Consider the following 16,138-nt stretch of genomic DNA (forward strand, 5'->3'; position numbering starts at 1 on the left):
GCACCTTACGAAAGACGCCGTGAGCTTTGAATGGGGTGGAGAACAATACCAGGCATTCCATGAACTAAAGCGACGGCTGCAGTCACCACCGATTCTCGGCCACTTCGACCAATCAGCTGAAACGGAGGTTCACACGGACGCCAGTAATACAGGACTTGGGGCGGTACTGGTCTAACGACAAGACGGTGCGGAGCGCGTGATCGCATACGCTAGCCGGACGCTGTCGAACGCGGAACGCAATTACTCGACGACCGAGAAGGAATGTCTGGCCGTCGTCTGGGCCATCACAAAATTCCACCCGTACTTGTACGGGAGTCCATTTGGGGTGGTCACCGACCACCACGCGCTGTGTTGGTTAGCCAGCGTGAAGGACCCATCGGGACGCCTCGCTCGGTGGAGCCTACGACTGCAAGAGTACGACATGACCGTGGTTTACAAGTCAGGTCAAAAACACAGCGACGCCGACCTCCTGTCCAGAGCCCCTGTCGAGTCAGCTACCGGATGTGCCAAAGACGACGGCGACGACGACGACCACTTTCTTGGCGCGGTGAGCATTCAGGGTATGGCAGCGCTCCAGCGGGACGATCCTGAGTTGCGTGCACTGATCGACCACTTGGAGGGACGAGGGGGTACAATTCCCCGAGCCTCCTCACTTGACCTGCCAAGATTCGCCGTCCGGAGAGGTATCCTCTATAAAGTGAACTGCGGGGACAACAACTCGACATGGCTCCTGGTGATTTCTGCTAGTCTTCGAGAAGAGATCTTCCAAGCCTGCCACGACGACCCAACATCTGGTCACCTTGGCTACAGTAGGACTCTTGCACGGATCCGAGAAAAATACTACTGGCCCAAGCTCCCGAAGACTGTCCACCTCTACGTCCGTTCGTGCCGAGAATGCTAACTACGCAAGAAACCACTGAAGAAGCCGGCAGGTCTCTTGCAACCGATCGCGTCCCCATTTTAGCAGATTGGAATGGATCGTCTCGGACCTTTCCCACCGTCGACACAGGGAAACCCTTGGATAATCGTGGCAACTGATTATCTCACTGGGTACGCCGAGACAAAAGCACTCCCTTCGGGGACCACCGTGGAAGTACCCAAGTTCTTCGTGGAGTCTATCGTCCTCCGACACGGCGCTCCCCAAGTCTTGATTACGGACCGAGGATCTTCATTCATGACGCAACTGACTCAAGAGATACTCCGCCTGAGCCACACCGAACACCGCCGGACCACGCCATACCACCCGCAGATTAACGGGCCGACGGAGCGACTAAACAAGACCATCGCCAACATGATTTCGACGTACGTGGACGTGGAACACAAGACGTGGGATGAAGTGTTGCCCTACGTCACGTTTCCGTACAACACGGCGATTCAAGAAACTACCGGCATTACACACTTTCAGCTGGTGCACGGCAGAAAGGTGACGACGATGCTCGACGCCATGCTGCCCCACGACCCGACGGACGACGGCACCGACGACGCCCAACTGGTCATCCAACGAGCAGAAGAGGTACGCCAGCTAGCCCGCCCTCGCATAAAGGGCCAGCAACGTGTCGACGCTGGCCAGTACAACCTTCGTCGCCGCGACGCGGAGTTCCAGCCCGGAGACAGGGTGTGGGTGTGGACACCCATTTGCCACCGCGGCCTCAGCGAGAAACTGTTAAAACGCTACTTCGGAGCCTGCAAGGTCATCCGCCGTCTTGGGGACTTGAACTAAGAGGTGCTCCCCGACGGAACTCTACCATCAGGACACCGCCAGCCACGACCCGAAGTCGTCCACGTAGTTTGACGCGCGTTAGGATTGTTACACTGCATGTTTATTTCGTTTCACCGTAAATGTTTTAGCCATTTCCGTTTTCCTTTTGTTTGCATCGGGGCGACGCATTTTTAAGAGGGGGGATAATGCCGCCCGCAGAGCCGAGAAAGCAACGCTTGGTCACGGTCTTCTAGAAGATTCCCGTTAATTCTCGCAACAGACGTAACTTTCGATCTGCTTTGTTATTCTCGAAAGTGCCAGTTCATCCTCACCTCGAGCGCGCGCGCTCGAGCCCTCTTTGCCGAACTTTCGAGATAGTGACGCACGGTAGATAAGCAGCTACCCGCGACCTTGTCGAGTCAGTCTCGCTCGCGCTTTCTGTTTCGCCGCCGAGTCGCCGCCTGCTTTTCTGCTCCCCTTGACGCTCTTTCGTTACTTATTTTGTTGGCACAAGTTCGCACATGAAACCTTTATTTTCAGTTCAATTTTCGCCTTCTCGTCGCCTCAATTCGTGACAATATCATAGATGTTCACAGCACACATCTGAACGAGGCAAGTATTACTTTGAACGCAGTACTTTGTGACAAAAGCTTTTTGTGTTTGCAAATTTTCAGGGGAATGCGTGACGTAAAGTTCACAGAACAGCAAAGTAGGGGAGGCCGCTTGATGAATTATGGACGCGACAATATTTTTACCAGCCGGTTGATCAATACTTATTGTCACCTTTCGCATGAATGTGCATAGATGACGTTGCAAAGTCAATGTTTATATATTTTATTCAGTAAACATTTGACGTTTTGACGATATGACCTAGGATCGCATTATATGTAAACAATTTTTTTCTCCTGTCCAGCTGCGATTTCGGTCTTGAGCGAGTGGCCATCCCCGCTTGAAAAGGTTTTCCCATTAACCGCTATATCAAGCAGTAGTTCTTCCGATGCCGCAAGAACAGAGCTTACGGCCTTGAGCACGCGTTGTGTATCGTTATGGTATCGTTATGGGGCTAAAACACAGTCTGGTCAAACTCTCTAATATCAGCTTTTACTTTTGCCCTTACTGCACGGTGCAGACAAATTTGTTGTGGCATTAGATGGGGCATATTAGACTTGGTTGATGTAAGCTGAATAAAAGGTTTGTTTGGGCTAGTTGGTTGATGATCATTTGGTTTCAAAAGAGCGCGACAAGACAAGACAGAAGACAGTGCTGAACTAACAACTGAAAGTTTATTTTCACAATTTCCAGTATATCTACAGATATATATGCATTTCTACTATTTACATGGAGGTGTAAATAGTGGAAATAGAGGTCATACATTTACATGTATTTCCACTATTTTCAGTTTATATACAACACATACAGTCTCGGCATCGGATGTCGAGACTGTATGTGTTGTACTCTTCTTATCTTTAACAATATGTTTATTTTGCTATTGCCCATGTGTATATATACTGTAAATAGTGGAAATAAACTTTCAGTTGTTAGTTCAGCCCTGTCATCTGTCTCGTCTTCACTTTGCACTCGTCTTGTCGCGCTGTTTTAAACCATAAAGTATGCTCAATATATGTCACAATGTCTGCTTTCTAGATGGACGTGCCCCAACCATGCGGTCAGACAAAAGAGGGTCGGCTGAAAGCAGACATGGCCAAGCTGCTGCAGGAGAAACATGACGCAGAGCAGCAGACTGTGGCCAATGAGACGATAGTATAAATCAGAATTGCCGACTGTGGTTCCCATCGTTACCATGGTTCCGAGGGCATGGAAGCTTTTAGCCAAAATAGGAACAGAAACATTGCTGAGCAAATTCAAATGTTGGCAAGGGAAGGAATTACATCTGTATCAGATGACAAAAAGTTCCTGCACTACTACGTGCAGGACGTACTTTTGTAAACAAGGAAAAGCCCGATAGCAGCTGCAGGGCCTTTTTCCCAACACATCGTGACATCAGCAACCAGATCTAAGCTGTTCTTAAGAAAGACCGCTTCAGAACCCTTGATCAAGAGAAAGCTAGCATTCTCATTCAAAATATCAGGGCCGAGCAACCCGAATCCTCCATCGTATATCGGCTGTATGCAGCACGCAGCTGCGTGGGTAGCAGTGACTCAAACAATTTGGAAGAGAGCGTTTCCAGCGAGTGTGAAGACACGTTGCTGTTCTGGTTCCAGACAAAAATTCATAAGAAACATCCTGAAAAATTATGGAGGCTGAGCAGTTTGCCTGGATGCAAGATACAAGACTAGTGACTGAGCAGTTTGCCTGGATGCAAGATACAAGACAGTGACTTCCACTGTTGTTGCTTGCTGTGGAAACGCCGTTAGGATACACACCAGCTGGTGTGCTTATCGTACAGTTCGAGACGGCACACTGTATCGCTGAGGATTCAAACGTTTTCAAGCAGTGGTGTGATAACTGGTCCCCACAGTACTGGATGGTAGATTACAGCAAGGCAGAAATAAGTCCCATCAAGCAAGGGCTGCCGGAGAGTCAAATCTCCATCTGTGACTTCCATAGACTACAGGCATGGAAAAGGTGGCTGCGCCGAAAGGAAAACAACATATCTGATCCATATGAGGCCCTGAAACTTATGAAACACTTAGCCAGTGCTTCAAATCAGGATGAGTTTGACGAGGTGTTTGAAGTTCTTGTCGCCTCAGAGTTGGAAAAATGAACAATTTTGCAGTTACATTGAAGCAGTGTGGCTCTCTGTAAAGAAGTTGTGGGTCATGTCTTACAGGCTGGCGTTTGATGTCGTCTTGACCACAAATAACAGTATTGAGGCCCAAAACAGGGGGTTGAAGGCACACTGGGAAAAGTGCCAGTGGGAAACGGTCGTTAACATCCCTAATCACAGCTGCCGTCTATGGCTACCTTCCCGCCAAAAAAGCGAAATTTCATGAGACAGCAAGGAGCCAGTCATCTGTGTACAGACAGTACAGTGAAAATGTTCCCGCATACCTGCACAACCAGCCTCACGGGTTTGTTAAACATACGCTGAGATGGCTCGTTAACGGAGAGGAATACGCCCACACAGACATGAAAGAGCTGGTCATTAAAGACATGTTTTCTGTTCATTCTGAAAGAAGTGATGATGATGTATACACAGTCGACTTCACCAAGCCATCGTGTACCTGCCCTGACTTTAGCAAGCACAAGTACCTATGCAAGCTCGTTTCTATTTTTAAGTACAGCGACAGGTGGGGCTTTTCCTCTCTTCCGCAGAGTTACCTCGATCAACCGTAAATTACACTTGGAAGTTCTCCAGAATCAAAAACAGGTTCTGACATTCCCCTTGCCAATGAGCTCAGCCCTTTTGAAGTGTCTTCAGAGGCTCATGGTACAGCAGCCTCAGCAGTATCAGAGCCGGACATTCCCTTTGTCATTGAGCCCAGCTTTTGTGAAGTGCCTTTACAGTCGGTGGTTGCTATGGTTCCTGGGGCAGTAGCCTCCTCGGTGTCGGAGCTGCGCAAACGTATAACTGAGGAATTGGAAAATTGCAGTTCCCTCCTTTACTGCTGCCATGACGTTCAAAAACTGTCCGAGGCTAAGGGCTTATTGGAAGTCACCTTCCGTAAGTTGGCTGAATCTGTACCGCAGAGTTCTGGTTTTCAGATTCGGGGCTCACCGACAAAAGGATGCTGGTCTCTGAAGCCTATTGCAAAGAGAAGGCGCCTATAGCGTGCTGTCACCCTGCCATTGATTGGTTGACTTTTCACTGGAGCTTTGCCTCAGACTGCTATGAAGGGATTAGGGGGAAACTTTAGTGAATGCCAATGAGTGATTTTTTTTTAAATTTTTTTAAAGAAATTGCAAACATTTGCAGAACTCAATTTATTTCAACCATGCATACCTTTGGCGTTTGGACCATTTGTATTTATCTGTAAATAATTTTGTTTTATAATGTTTAGAGCTTTTAAGATTGATATTCTATGTTTTATACTAGACTTCATTACAGTCATGTAGTTGCGACATTGGCAACGGCTGCGCATGTGTAGAAATACTGCCTTAAGGTTTCGTGTTGGTGTCACTTTCAGTTCTTGGATTGTATACCCTATTGGAAAACCCCAATATGAACAGCGTATTATGGATATTGGTAAACAATATCTTTTTATTGTAATGCAATACGATATGGACAGTGTATTGGAAAACATTACATTTATTGTATTGTATTACAATAAGGGTTTGTTATGGGATTCCAATATCCATAATACGCTGAAAACATTGAAATCCAATACCGTATAAACCCTTATTGGATCCCCATGTGTCTATGGGGATCCAATAAGGGTTTACGATTCCAGTGTACTTGGCGTATTATGGATATTGGAATCCAATATATTATATCGGCTACCAATAAAACTATACACGAGTTGGAAAATCACGTTCAGCGCAGCATTTCTCCGCAACGCAGTCTCTTCTTGTGTGTATTTCTGAATGATAAAATAAAAAATTTTGCTGTTGTCAAATTATGAATAAAGAAGCAAAACACTGGGCTTATCCATAGCAAATATATTTAACATATTCCTGAACTGGAGGATCTGGCATTTACTGCAAAAGACAGTTAATTGTTTAGGACCCTCATTCAAAAACTTGCTGTTTGAAAACAGAACGTGAAATCCTCACCTTTCAATGAAAACAGCCCCTGCTAGCTGAAGCCATATAGAAGCTGCAAAATAAAAATTTGTGATTAGTTTGCAACAAGTAGCAATCCTTCACTAAGCTGGATAGATTCAAAATTTTGTCTGTGTTTGATTGCGGAAAGATAAGCTTCCATTCCACTGCCACGGTCATTCTGAGCTCGGTCAATTAAATACACCTATCCGCTCGTCTGGCTTCGCAGTTCCTGCTTTGCACCTAACCACGGTGAAAGATACACTATTTAGGTGAGGACACGCCGGGGCTGAACGCGCGGCGCGAGGAATCAAATAGTGTTCGTTCGACGGGCATCCGAAAGACTGCATCATTCGGCTGCCACCGTGCCCGCGACTGACAGTGTCACCGGCGGCCAAACGGCGGAACTGTGTGACAGCAAAAAAACATTATCTCGTTGTCATGACACCCCGGTACACCATGGTCTTTCTGCACGTGTGACAACCTCGCTGGAGCTCTGCGCGTGTGGTACATAAGGCGGCACGAGCCGTCTTGAACGTGCCCACGGGTCGACGAGTCACCTGCTGGCGTTGCTTGAAACCAAAGTGAGAGAGTGTGAAGAGCGAACGTCATTGGGCCGTGGCCAAGAGCGCGTTGTCCTCACCTGAAGAGTATTATCTTACACCGTGCACCTAATTAAAGTATCTGGAATGCTCACCTTTGAGGAAAAACGAACTGGTGCTTGCTTGCTTGTAGGCCGTGGAAACTGGGACACACTGGGAGAGAGATTTGCGATTAGTTGCGTTCAAGTAACAATTACATTGAGTAGCCCCGTAAAGTACACTAAGTCGATAGGATGGAAGCTTGGGCGAGTTGGTGAACCATACTTGGCGGTGACAGCGCAGCAAAATTAATCTCACACCAGACACTCAGGAAGACAAGCACACGCGCTGAACTTACAACTCTTGTGTATTCGACGGCTTCATTTTTCTCTTCAACGTCTGGGTTGACTTTTCAGAACGTGATAAGTAGAAGAAGTAGCACGAAATACAAAGGAAAATTCTAAAGAGAAGGCAAAAGAACAGTAAAAGAGAAGACAAATGAAGAAATGGAAAAAAATATCTAAACGAAACACTTTTTCAAATTGTCCCTCTCCCTCATCGCTGTCATTTAGATAGAAATTGGAGCTCTTTGGTCGACAGCGCTATAGAAGGACTACTTATAGACTTGTCCTTCAGCTGTGCTATCCTTTCCGCTTCCATTATTTCTCTAGTCAATGCGTCTCTACTCCTACCTATTACAGAACAATTTTCAAAATGTGCTATACAGCCACAATCGCAACAATGGATTCCCAAGTGTCCAGCTACGACTCGGTGGGTGTTATAAAAATGCTCTCTTAAATGATCATTCAAACACCTTCCAGTCTAGCCTACATACTCTCTACCACATGAAAGTGGGACAGAATATACGACTCCTTCAGTACAATTTGCAAAGCTCTTTTGGTGCTTTTTCAAACAACCAACTTCCCGGTGTGCCGTCGTTTACCTTCCTGCACAGGCTTAGAAGCTTATTTGGTGCTGAAAAAGCAACATTAATGTTAATGCAGTTACCTATCTTTTTTAGACCGTGCGAAACTTTATGTATATATGGAACAATGGCCGTCCTTTTCTTTTCTGTATTGCGTTTAGGTCGTTCACCCCATCTTATTCTCTTTAATAAATCCTCTGCAACGGCTGTAAGTAATGCACTAGGATATCCTGTTGACTTTAACCTGGCGATTTGAGCATCAAAGAAAACCTTAAGTGAATGAATACAAGACTTATTAAGCACACTGGTGAGACATAATTTAACAATGCCTCGCTTAACAAGCTTGGAGTGTGCTGACTGAAAATTAAGAGGTTTCTTCCCTCTCGGTTTGTATGACCAACATACATGATGCTCTGAAAAAATTAATCTGAGGTCCAAGAACCGTAAGGAACCTTTTGTGGAGAGCCCATGAGTGATTTCTGGTGGATCTATACAGAATTTACAACAGGAAAGAACATTAGAGACTAATATTTGAAAGTCCTTAGCTGCACAATCTAGCACAATAAAAAAATCATCTACAAAGCGAAACACCTTCACAACAGAAGAAGCATCTAAGCTACGTGAAAGGATCCGGTCCCGATGCGCGAGATAAAGGTTACTCAAAACTGGTACTATGCATGAACCAATGCATACCCCTGCTTTTTGGAGAAAGGTGTTACCCTCCCAACACGCAAACATAGATTTAATATATACGGTGAGCAGTTCAAGAAAACCACCTTGCAAAAATCCTGACGCGGTCCGAAAAGCAATAAGTCATGTATTCATTCAATTAAGGTTAGCTTTGATGCTTAAATCGCCAGGTTAAAGTCAACAGGATATCCTAGTACATTACTTACAGCCGTGGCAGAGGATTTATTAAAGAGAATAAGATGGGGTGAACGACCTAAAAGCAATACAGAAAAGAAAAGGACGGCCGTTGTTCCATATATACATAAAGTTTCGCACGGTCTAAAAAAGATAGGTAACTGCATTAACATTAATGTTGCTTTTTCAGCACCAAATAAGCTTCTAAGCCTGTGCCGAAAGGTAAACAGATCGGCAGACCGGGAAGTTGGTTGTTCGAAAAAGCATCAAAAGAGCTTTGTAAACTGTACTGAAGGAGTTGTATATTTTGTCCCCCCCTCAGGTGTTAGAGAGTATGTAGGCCAGACTGGAACGTGTTTGAATCATCGTTTAAGAGAGCATTTTTATAACACCCACCGAGTCGTAGCTGGACACTTGGGAATCCATTGTCGCGATTGTGGCTGTATAGCACATTTTGAAAATTGTTCTGTAATAGGTAGGACTAGAGACGCATTGACTAGAGAAATAATGGAAGCGGAAAGGATAGCACAGCTGAAGGACAAGTGTGTAAGTAGTCTTTCAATAGCGCTGTCGACCAAAGAGCTGCAATTTCTATCTAAATGATAGCGATGAGGGAGAGGGACGATTTGTAAATGTGTTTCGTATAGATATTTTTTCCGTTTCTGCATTTGTCTTGTCTTTTACTGTTCTTTTGCCCTCTCTTTAGAATTTTCCTTTGTATTTCGTGCTACTTCTTCTACTTATCACGTTCTGAAAAGTCAACCCAGATGCTAAAGGGAAAAATGAAGCAGTCGAATACACAAGAGTTGTAAGTTCAGCGCGTGTGCTTGTCTTCCTGAGTGTCTGGTGTGAGTTCGATTTTTCCTGCGCTGTCAGCTTCAAGTACACTAAGTCGGAAAGATTAAAAAAATTACATGCGCGGGACATAGATAACCTCTTGCGACGTAACTAGGCATACGTCAATTGCGCTCGCGTGTATTACAGAAAAATAAGCTTCAATGAAGGAGCCCCCAGTCGTTCTGAGCTTCGTCAATTAAAAATGCTGAACCGGTCGTCTGGCTTCAGTATTCCTGCTTCGGGAATCTGGGATTCTTACCTCTGAGGAAAAGCAAACTGGGACCTGCTGGCTCTTAGGCCTTGGAAACTGCCAGAAAGATTTGCGATTAGTTGCGTCCAAGTACCAATTTCTTTGACCAGCCACCTACAGTACACTAAGCCGGATAAAATCAAAATTACATGTGCGTGACATAATATGCCTCTTGTGACAAAACTTGGCACATGTTTTGTCGCCTACAGCAACACTAAAGCCAGACAGACAGGCGATACGGCATATTTAATTGACGGAGCTCAGAACGACTGGGGACGCTTTCAATGAAGCTTGTTTTGCTGCAATACAAGCGTGTATTTTCAGCAAAACAAGCTTCAGTGAAAGCGTCCCCAGTCGTTCTGGGCTCCGTCAATTAAATATGCCGTACCGCTTGTCTGGCTTCAGTATTGCTGCTTCAGAGCAATCTAGAAAATCTAGAATCCTCACCATTGAACAAGAATGAACTGGCGCCTGCTGGCTTGTGGGCCCTGGAAACTGCAAGAGATTTGCGATTAGTTACGTCCAAATAACAATTTTTTTGAGTAGCCAACTACAGCACACTCAAAATTATATGCACGGGACATAGATGCCTCATGCGACGAACTTCCTTCATCCTTGTTTTCTGTTAACTCTGCCCACCTTCACCACCCGCCTCCAATTTCTGTGCTACTTTTTAAATCTCGATTCCCTGGTTCCCAAAGGCCATGCCATGGCTTGTGCCAGTCACGGGTCTGTCAGCTCTGCAACCGGCGCCATTGTGGCAAAGACGCCAAAGCACCTGGCGCTTGATGTGCTCTTTTAATATTCCGAGCATGGCTCAAAGCAAGTGTATGGGTGTCTGGTATGCCCTTTGCTTATTTGCGGATCGTTTCGAATCAGAGGGTAGGCGCTTCTGCGATCTGAGCGCATGCTCGGTTTTTTACAATAGTTGAAATTGAGCTCTGCAGGAATCTTCAACCATAACAAACAGAATGTGCATGCCAAAAGGCATAGCAAATGAAACATCCACCGTCTATCTATTTTCGTTTCTTGTCCGCAAGAAGCTGTCGTATATGTAGCCTTCCTTGCTTAAGCCGTTCCTCCCTAGTGTCCCGGTTGGGTCCCGTCCTGATGAATCGTCGGTGGAGACCTGAGGAGCGGTCAACATCAGATTAGACCTTTTTGAGACAGAACCATATACTTGCTGAGAGGAAGCACACCCAAACGAATCTCAGGCATGTCATTTATAGTGCGTTTTAAATTGAGACGCATGATGTAAAATGAGACGTCAATACTGACGCACCCCTTTTGCGAACCTAAAATATTGAAGGCCTTGTCCCCCTCGCTAGGGGGACAAGGCACATGAATCCCGGCATGTGGATGAAATTTTTACCTTAACATCCCGAATGAATGCCCATCCCTAAATAGTCGACCACCACACTTTTAGAAAAAAAAATATTTTTTTAGAAAACACAGAGTCATCTACCACGCCTACAAACGCCTGAACCAAGCATACTCGTACCGTGGCTTGTTTGCTCCGTGCCGCCCCCGAGTTAATTCGGGCTAACAATGTTTTTTTTTTTTTTTTTTTTTTCAAATGGAATTCACATTTTTAGTTTTGGTCTGTCTTGTAGAAGCAGGTGGATACTTTTATAAAGCTTCCTCCCTATGCGCTTCCGAGTCAACATTTTTGCAATGGCCAACCCCCGGGCTTTGATTTTGCGCTCCTTGATGAATGCTGAAACTCATATAGGCGGGCAATAGCTCGCCTTGAAAATACTTGCTTTTGGTGGCCGAGAACAAACTCGTCTTCCTGATTGGCAGCCACTTGCTGCCAAGAATTGCTGCACATATCCTAAAGATTAGTCTAACACAGATGCTTTGGCCGGACAGAGACACAAAAGCCTGAAACAAGACCAGTATACAGACAGGAAATAGAGTGTCTGTGAGGAATGAAACAAACAACTCAGATAGACATCAATCACTCTGTGACGACCCCAGTAGGGGTAGCACAAATACTTTGTGGTGGGTCCACGCTGAGGAGAAGAGAAGCGAGAAGACGATATTTAGTCTCTCAACAGAATAATCTTAATGTTAATATCCGTGCTGGGGCCGCCTGTTGCTCACCTCTCGCCCGGAGTGTTCTGGGTGTCCCGTCGCAGGGGTTCCTTGGGAGAAGGGACTTGGAAGGACCGGTCATCAACGTGGCTCTGGTTCGACGGGCAGGTTGAACCGAGGAGGCTCAGGATGCGGCGAATCGGGTTTGCTCGGATGTCCGTCGATGCACGCCGTCCTCTTGTGCTCTTGCGCTGGCTCTCACGTTTCACCGCGCACGTCGCGATCACTTTCACTTGTTCGTCGCTGCCTGCATCCCAAAAACCCGTCCTCCGCCTTCGACTCACTTCCCTCCAAGACCGTCCTCTTTTCCCACGTTCCGCCTGGCTCGCCTCCCTCTCTCCCCGTCCCTCATCTGTTTCCAGTTTTCCCTGGCCCCCTCTGTCCATTTCCTGTCCGTGCCTTCCCCGCTCCCATGTGTCACCCCCAACCGCGCGCGTCCGAACTTGCTCGCGCCGCGCCGGCGTCTCCAACCATCACCCCGGACGACGTCACAACCGCTCCAACTTCAAAAAAATTTTCTTCCGCTTAGAAAAAATTTTGAAGTTCAGCAGCCAAGTAAATTGGCGGAAAAGAAGAGTACACACAGCAAAAATAACGAAGAGAGACGAACAGCAACGTAAGCCACGCCAGCACCGATAAGACCAAAAGAGCGAGGCGTTAAAGCGTTAAAATGGCGCACTAAGACACAGGTGGCTCAAGAAAAGGAAGAAAATTTTGCAAAAATGACATCAATTAAATTATATCTATAGCCCCTACGACTGCTCGCGATGACCGGAGACTCCCACCTATTCGCGGCTCCTGAGTGAGTACCCATGCGTCGCAATGGGCATCGGTATGCCAAATGCCGCAGAGAACGGGTCGACGCCGGCCCCCAGTGTCGCATCAGCGTGCGATTCACGGAGAGTCACGTCTGCAGGGTTCGGCGCCCGCTGTCTCTCTGCTGCAGAAGGGGGGTCGTCTACCGGAGGAGTGCTCGCACTTTCGCTGGGAAAGGAAAGGTGCGCGGGTTTGAGCCTATTCACATGAACGATCTTTTCCTCTCGTTCCCCGATTCTCCGGATTCTACAGGTGATGTCGGAAAGCACCTCCACTATTCGGAAGGGCCCACACCAACTGGGGGCGAGCTTCCGCGCGGTTCCCCGCCTCTGCGCTGCCACCTGTAGGTAGACTGGATCTCCTAATTTGTACTGAGGGTCCCTACTCGTTTTGTCATGCCGAGTTTTTTTTGTTTGCGCCGCCTGAACAAGCGCGTCCGATGCCAGCCGGTGCAATATCGCCAGTCGCTGTACGAGCTCGGATCTGTAGTTCTCCAGGGTCCCGTAGTTCGCTGCGGGTGCTGTGCGAGCCAGGCTGGGCACAACCGCAAGAAAAAAGGCGATTCCCTGGTTCCCTCGTGGGCGGCAGAGTTGTAAGCGAACAGCGCGAAGGGGAGCCAGAGGTCCCAATCACGCTGGTCATGCGCCACGAAGTGTCCCAACATCTTGATAACGGTTTGATTCAGTCTTTCGACGGCGCCGTTGCACTCAGGATGGTAGGCGGTGGTCTGCAGCTTGGAGATTCCCAATGACTCGTACACCTCTTTCATTAGGCGCGAGGTGAAATTTGCACCCTGATCGGTTAAGGGTTGGTCCGGCACTCCGTGTCGTAACACTACGCCCTCGACGAACATTCTAGCCACAGTGTCGGCCTTTTGATCAGGCATGGGGACAGCTTCTGCGAATCGAGTTAAGTGGTCCACAAAGACCAGGATGTATTTGCTCCCGGCACTGGTGACGGGCAACGGCCCGACAATGTCCATAGCAGTGCGCTCGAACGGGCTGCTGAGCTGCCCGAATTCTTGAAAAGGTGCCGGCCTTCGACCCTTGGGTGTCTTCCGTAGACTGCACGACTTGCATGCTTTGCAGTACTCCACAATGTCTCGCCTCATGCCGCGCCAAAAGTACTGCTTTGCAACTCTTTATCTCGTTTTCCTGGCGCCCGGGTGACCGGCGCAAGGGGCATCGTGGTGCACTCTGAGCAGTTCGCCAACCATCGATTTGGGGATCACCATCCTCCCAGTCTCTCCTGGTTTGTCTGTTTGCAGTCTGAGCAGCCCACCCTGGTCGAGATAGAACTGCCCGTTGCAGTTCTCCTCTGAGGCCTCGCAGGCGGCAATCGCAGCGCGGAGGCAGGCGTCTTTCCGCTGCTCTTCCCTCACTCTCCACCCATCGGTTGACGGGAGGAACACGTTCACCTCTCTCACCACTGCCCGGCTCAACGCGTCAGCGTTCTGGTTTGTCCTCCCCGAACGGTGCACGATTTCGAAGTCGTACTCCTGTAGACGCAGGTTCCAACGCGCAAGCCGTGAGTTCTGGTCTCTCGTGCTCATAAGCCACTTCAGTGGCTGGCAGTCGGTCAAGATACGGAAATGTCGTCCATACAAATAACAGCGAAAGTGCTTCACGGCCCACACGACAGCGAGACACTCCTGTTCCGTAGCCCCGTAGGCCTGCTCCGCCCCGTTCAACTGCCGACTCACGTATGCTACGGGGTGTTCTTGGCCGCCGAATTCTTGGGATAACACCGCTCCCACGGCGAACTTGGAGGCGTCCGTGGCCAGTGTGAACGGTCGCGAGAAGTCCGGGAATCGAAGGATAGGCGCCTCCGTCAACTTCTGTTTCATGATCTCGAAGGCCGCTCCGGCATCTGTTCCCCATGCAAACGGCTTCTTGCCGGTGAGCTGCGTTAAGGGCCGTGCCACCTCGGCGAAGTGCGGCACGTGTCGGCGGTAGTAGGTCATGAGGCCTAGGAACCGACGCACCTCCGTCTTGTTTTGGGGTGCAGGAAAATCACGAACGCACGCGATTTTAGCTGGGTCCGGCCGTACGCCTTCTGCTGACACAATGTGACCCAGGTATTTGACCTCGGGTTTCAGGAACTGGCACTTCGACGGCTTGAGCTTGAGACCAGCGGCCCTTACCCTTTGGAAAACAGTCTTTAAGTCCTCCAGATGCTCCTCTAGGCTGTTGCTGTAGATGATGATATCATCTAGATATACATAGCATATCTTACTTAGCAGGCCTGCGAGCACGACATCGGCTGTGCGTTGCCATACAGCCGCGCTGTTCACCAGCCCCATCGGCATCCTTGTCCAATGGTAATGTCCCAACGGCGTGTTGAAGGCCGTTTTTTCACGGTCACGAGGTCCATCTCGATTTGCCAGTAGCCCGAGGTCATGTCAACTACCGTGAAACGTCGCGCAGATCCAAGCTGGGACAGGGTCTCCTGTATGTTCGGCAATGGATAAGGATCCACACGGGTGACCTTGTTTAGGTCGCGGTAGTCAACAACAAAGCGATAAGAGCCATCGGGTTTCTCAACCAGCAAGGCAGGCGCACCCCAAGGAGACGTGGAATGTTCGATAATCCCTTTCGCGAGCAGTTGATCGACTTGGCCCTCCATCTCCTCCCTTTTCGAGTACGGGATTCTGTAGGCTCTCCGGTAAACGGGTGCTGCCTCCCCTGTCGAAATCCTGTGTTTCACGGCCTCAGAACGACCCAGGTCTCACCGATTCGAGGAGAACACGTCTCGGTGCTGGTCGATGAGTCCGAGCAGGCGGGCCTTCTCCTCTGTCGTAATATGTGAGAAGTCGAAATCATCCAATAAGTCTACTTGTTCTATCCGGTTGCATGCCCAAGCATCTGGGCCGACAGGACCAGCCTCGTAAGCGTCTACGAGCGTCCCCACGACCTTATTTTGTGGGAGGCGTATCTCCTGACACGTGACGTTCACCAGTCGCACCGGAACCGTCGCGTCCTCCCCCGTCTTCACGAGTGCGTGAGCGCCGACAACGCCATTTACCCCTAGGTCGTGAGTCTCGAGCACACCGAGTCTTCCCGCTACACCACCCAAACTTACTTTCCCCTGAAAAAGGCATTCGCTCAGAGGGGGCAGGACACAGGGCTTTAAAAGAGTCACTGTCGCCTGGGCCCCTCCTACCTCCTCCGGCTTTGGCTCGACCGCGTGCACCTGGTGGGCCCAGTTAGTGATCTCCACTCTTGCATTCCCAATGCGCAAGACGCCTTCACTGAGGAGCAAGTCGATGTCCTCTCCGCGGAGGACATCTTGGCCGATGATTCCCGCGACAGGCAACACGAGCCCGTCTGTACAAACGAAGCTGCGGGTCTAATCCCATGACCGCCCAACGTGAGCGGGATCTCAAAACATCCGACCGTATCCAGTGC

At 48.6% G+C, this 16,138-nt stretch overlaps 1 pseudogene; it reads left to right on the forward strand.

Moving 5' to 3' along the window:
- The first annotated feature begins 3,343 nt into the window (after nt 1-3,343).
- On the forward strand, nt 3,344-4,996 carry LOC120844814 (annotated as a pseudogene).
- Nucleotides 4,997-16,138: the final 11,142 nt, after the last annotated feature.

This window comes from Ixodes scapularis, unplaced genomic scaffold, assembly GCF_016920785.2.
Source record: "Ixodes scapularis isolate PalLabHiFi unplaced genomic scaffold, ASM1692078v2 ptg001200l_1__unscaffolded, whole genome shotgun sequence".
NCBI lineage: Eukaryota > Metazoa > Arthropoda > Arachnida > Ixodida > Ixodidae > Ixodes > Ixodes scapularis.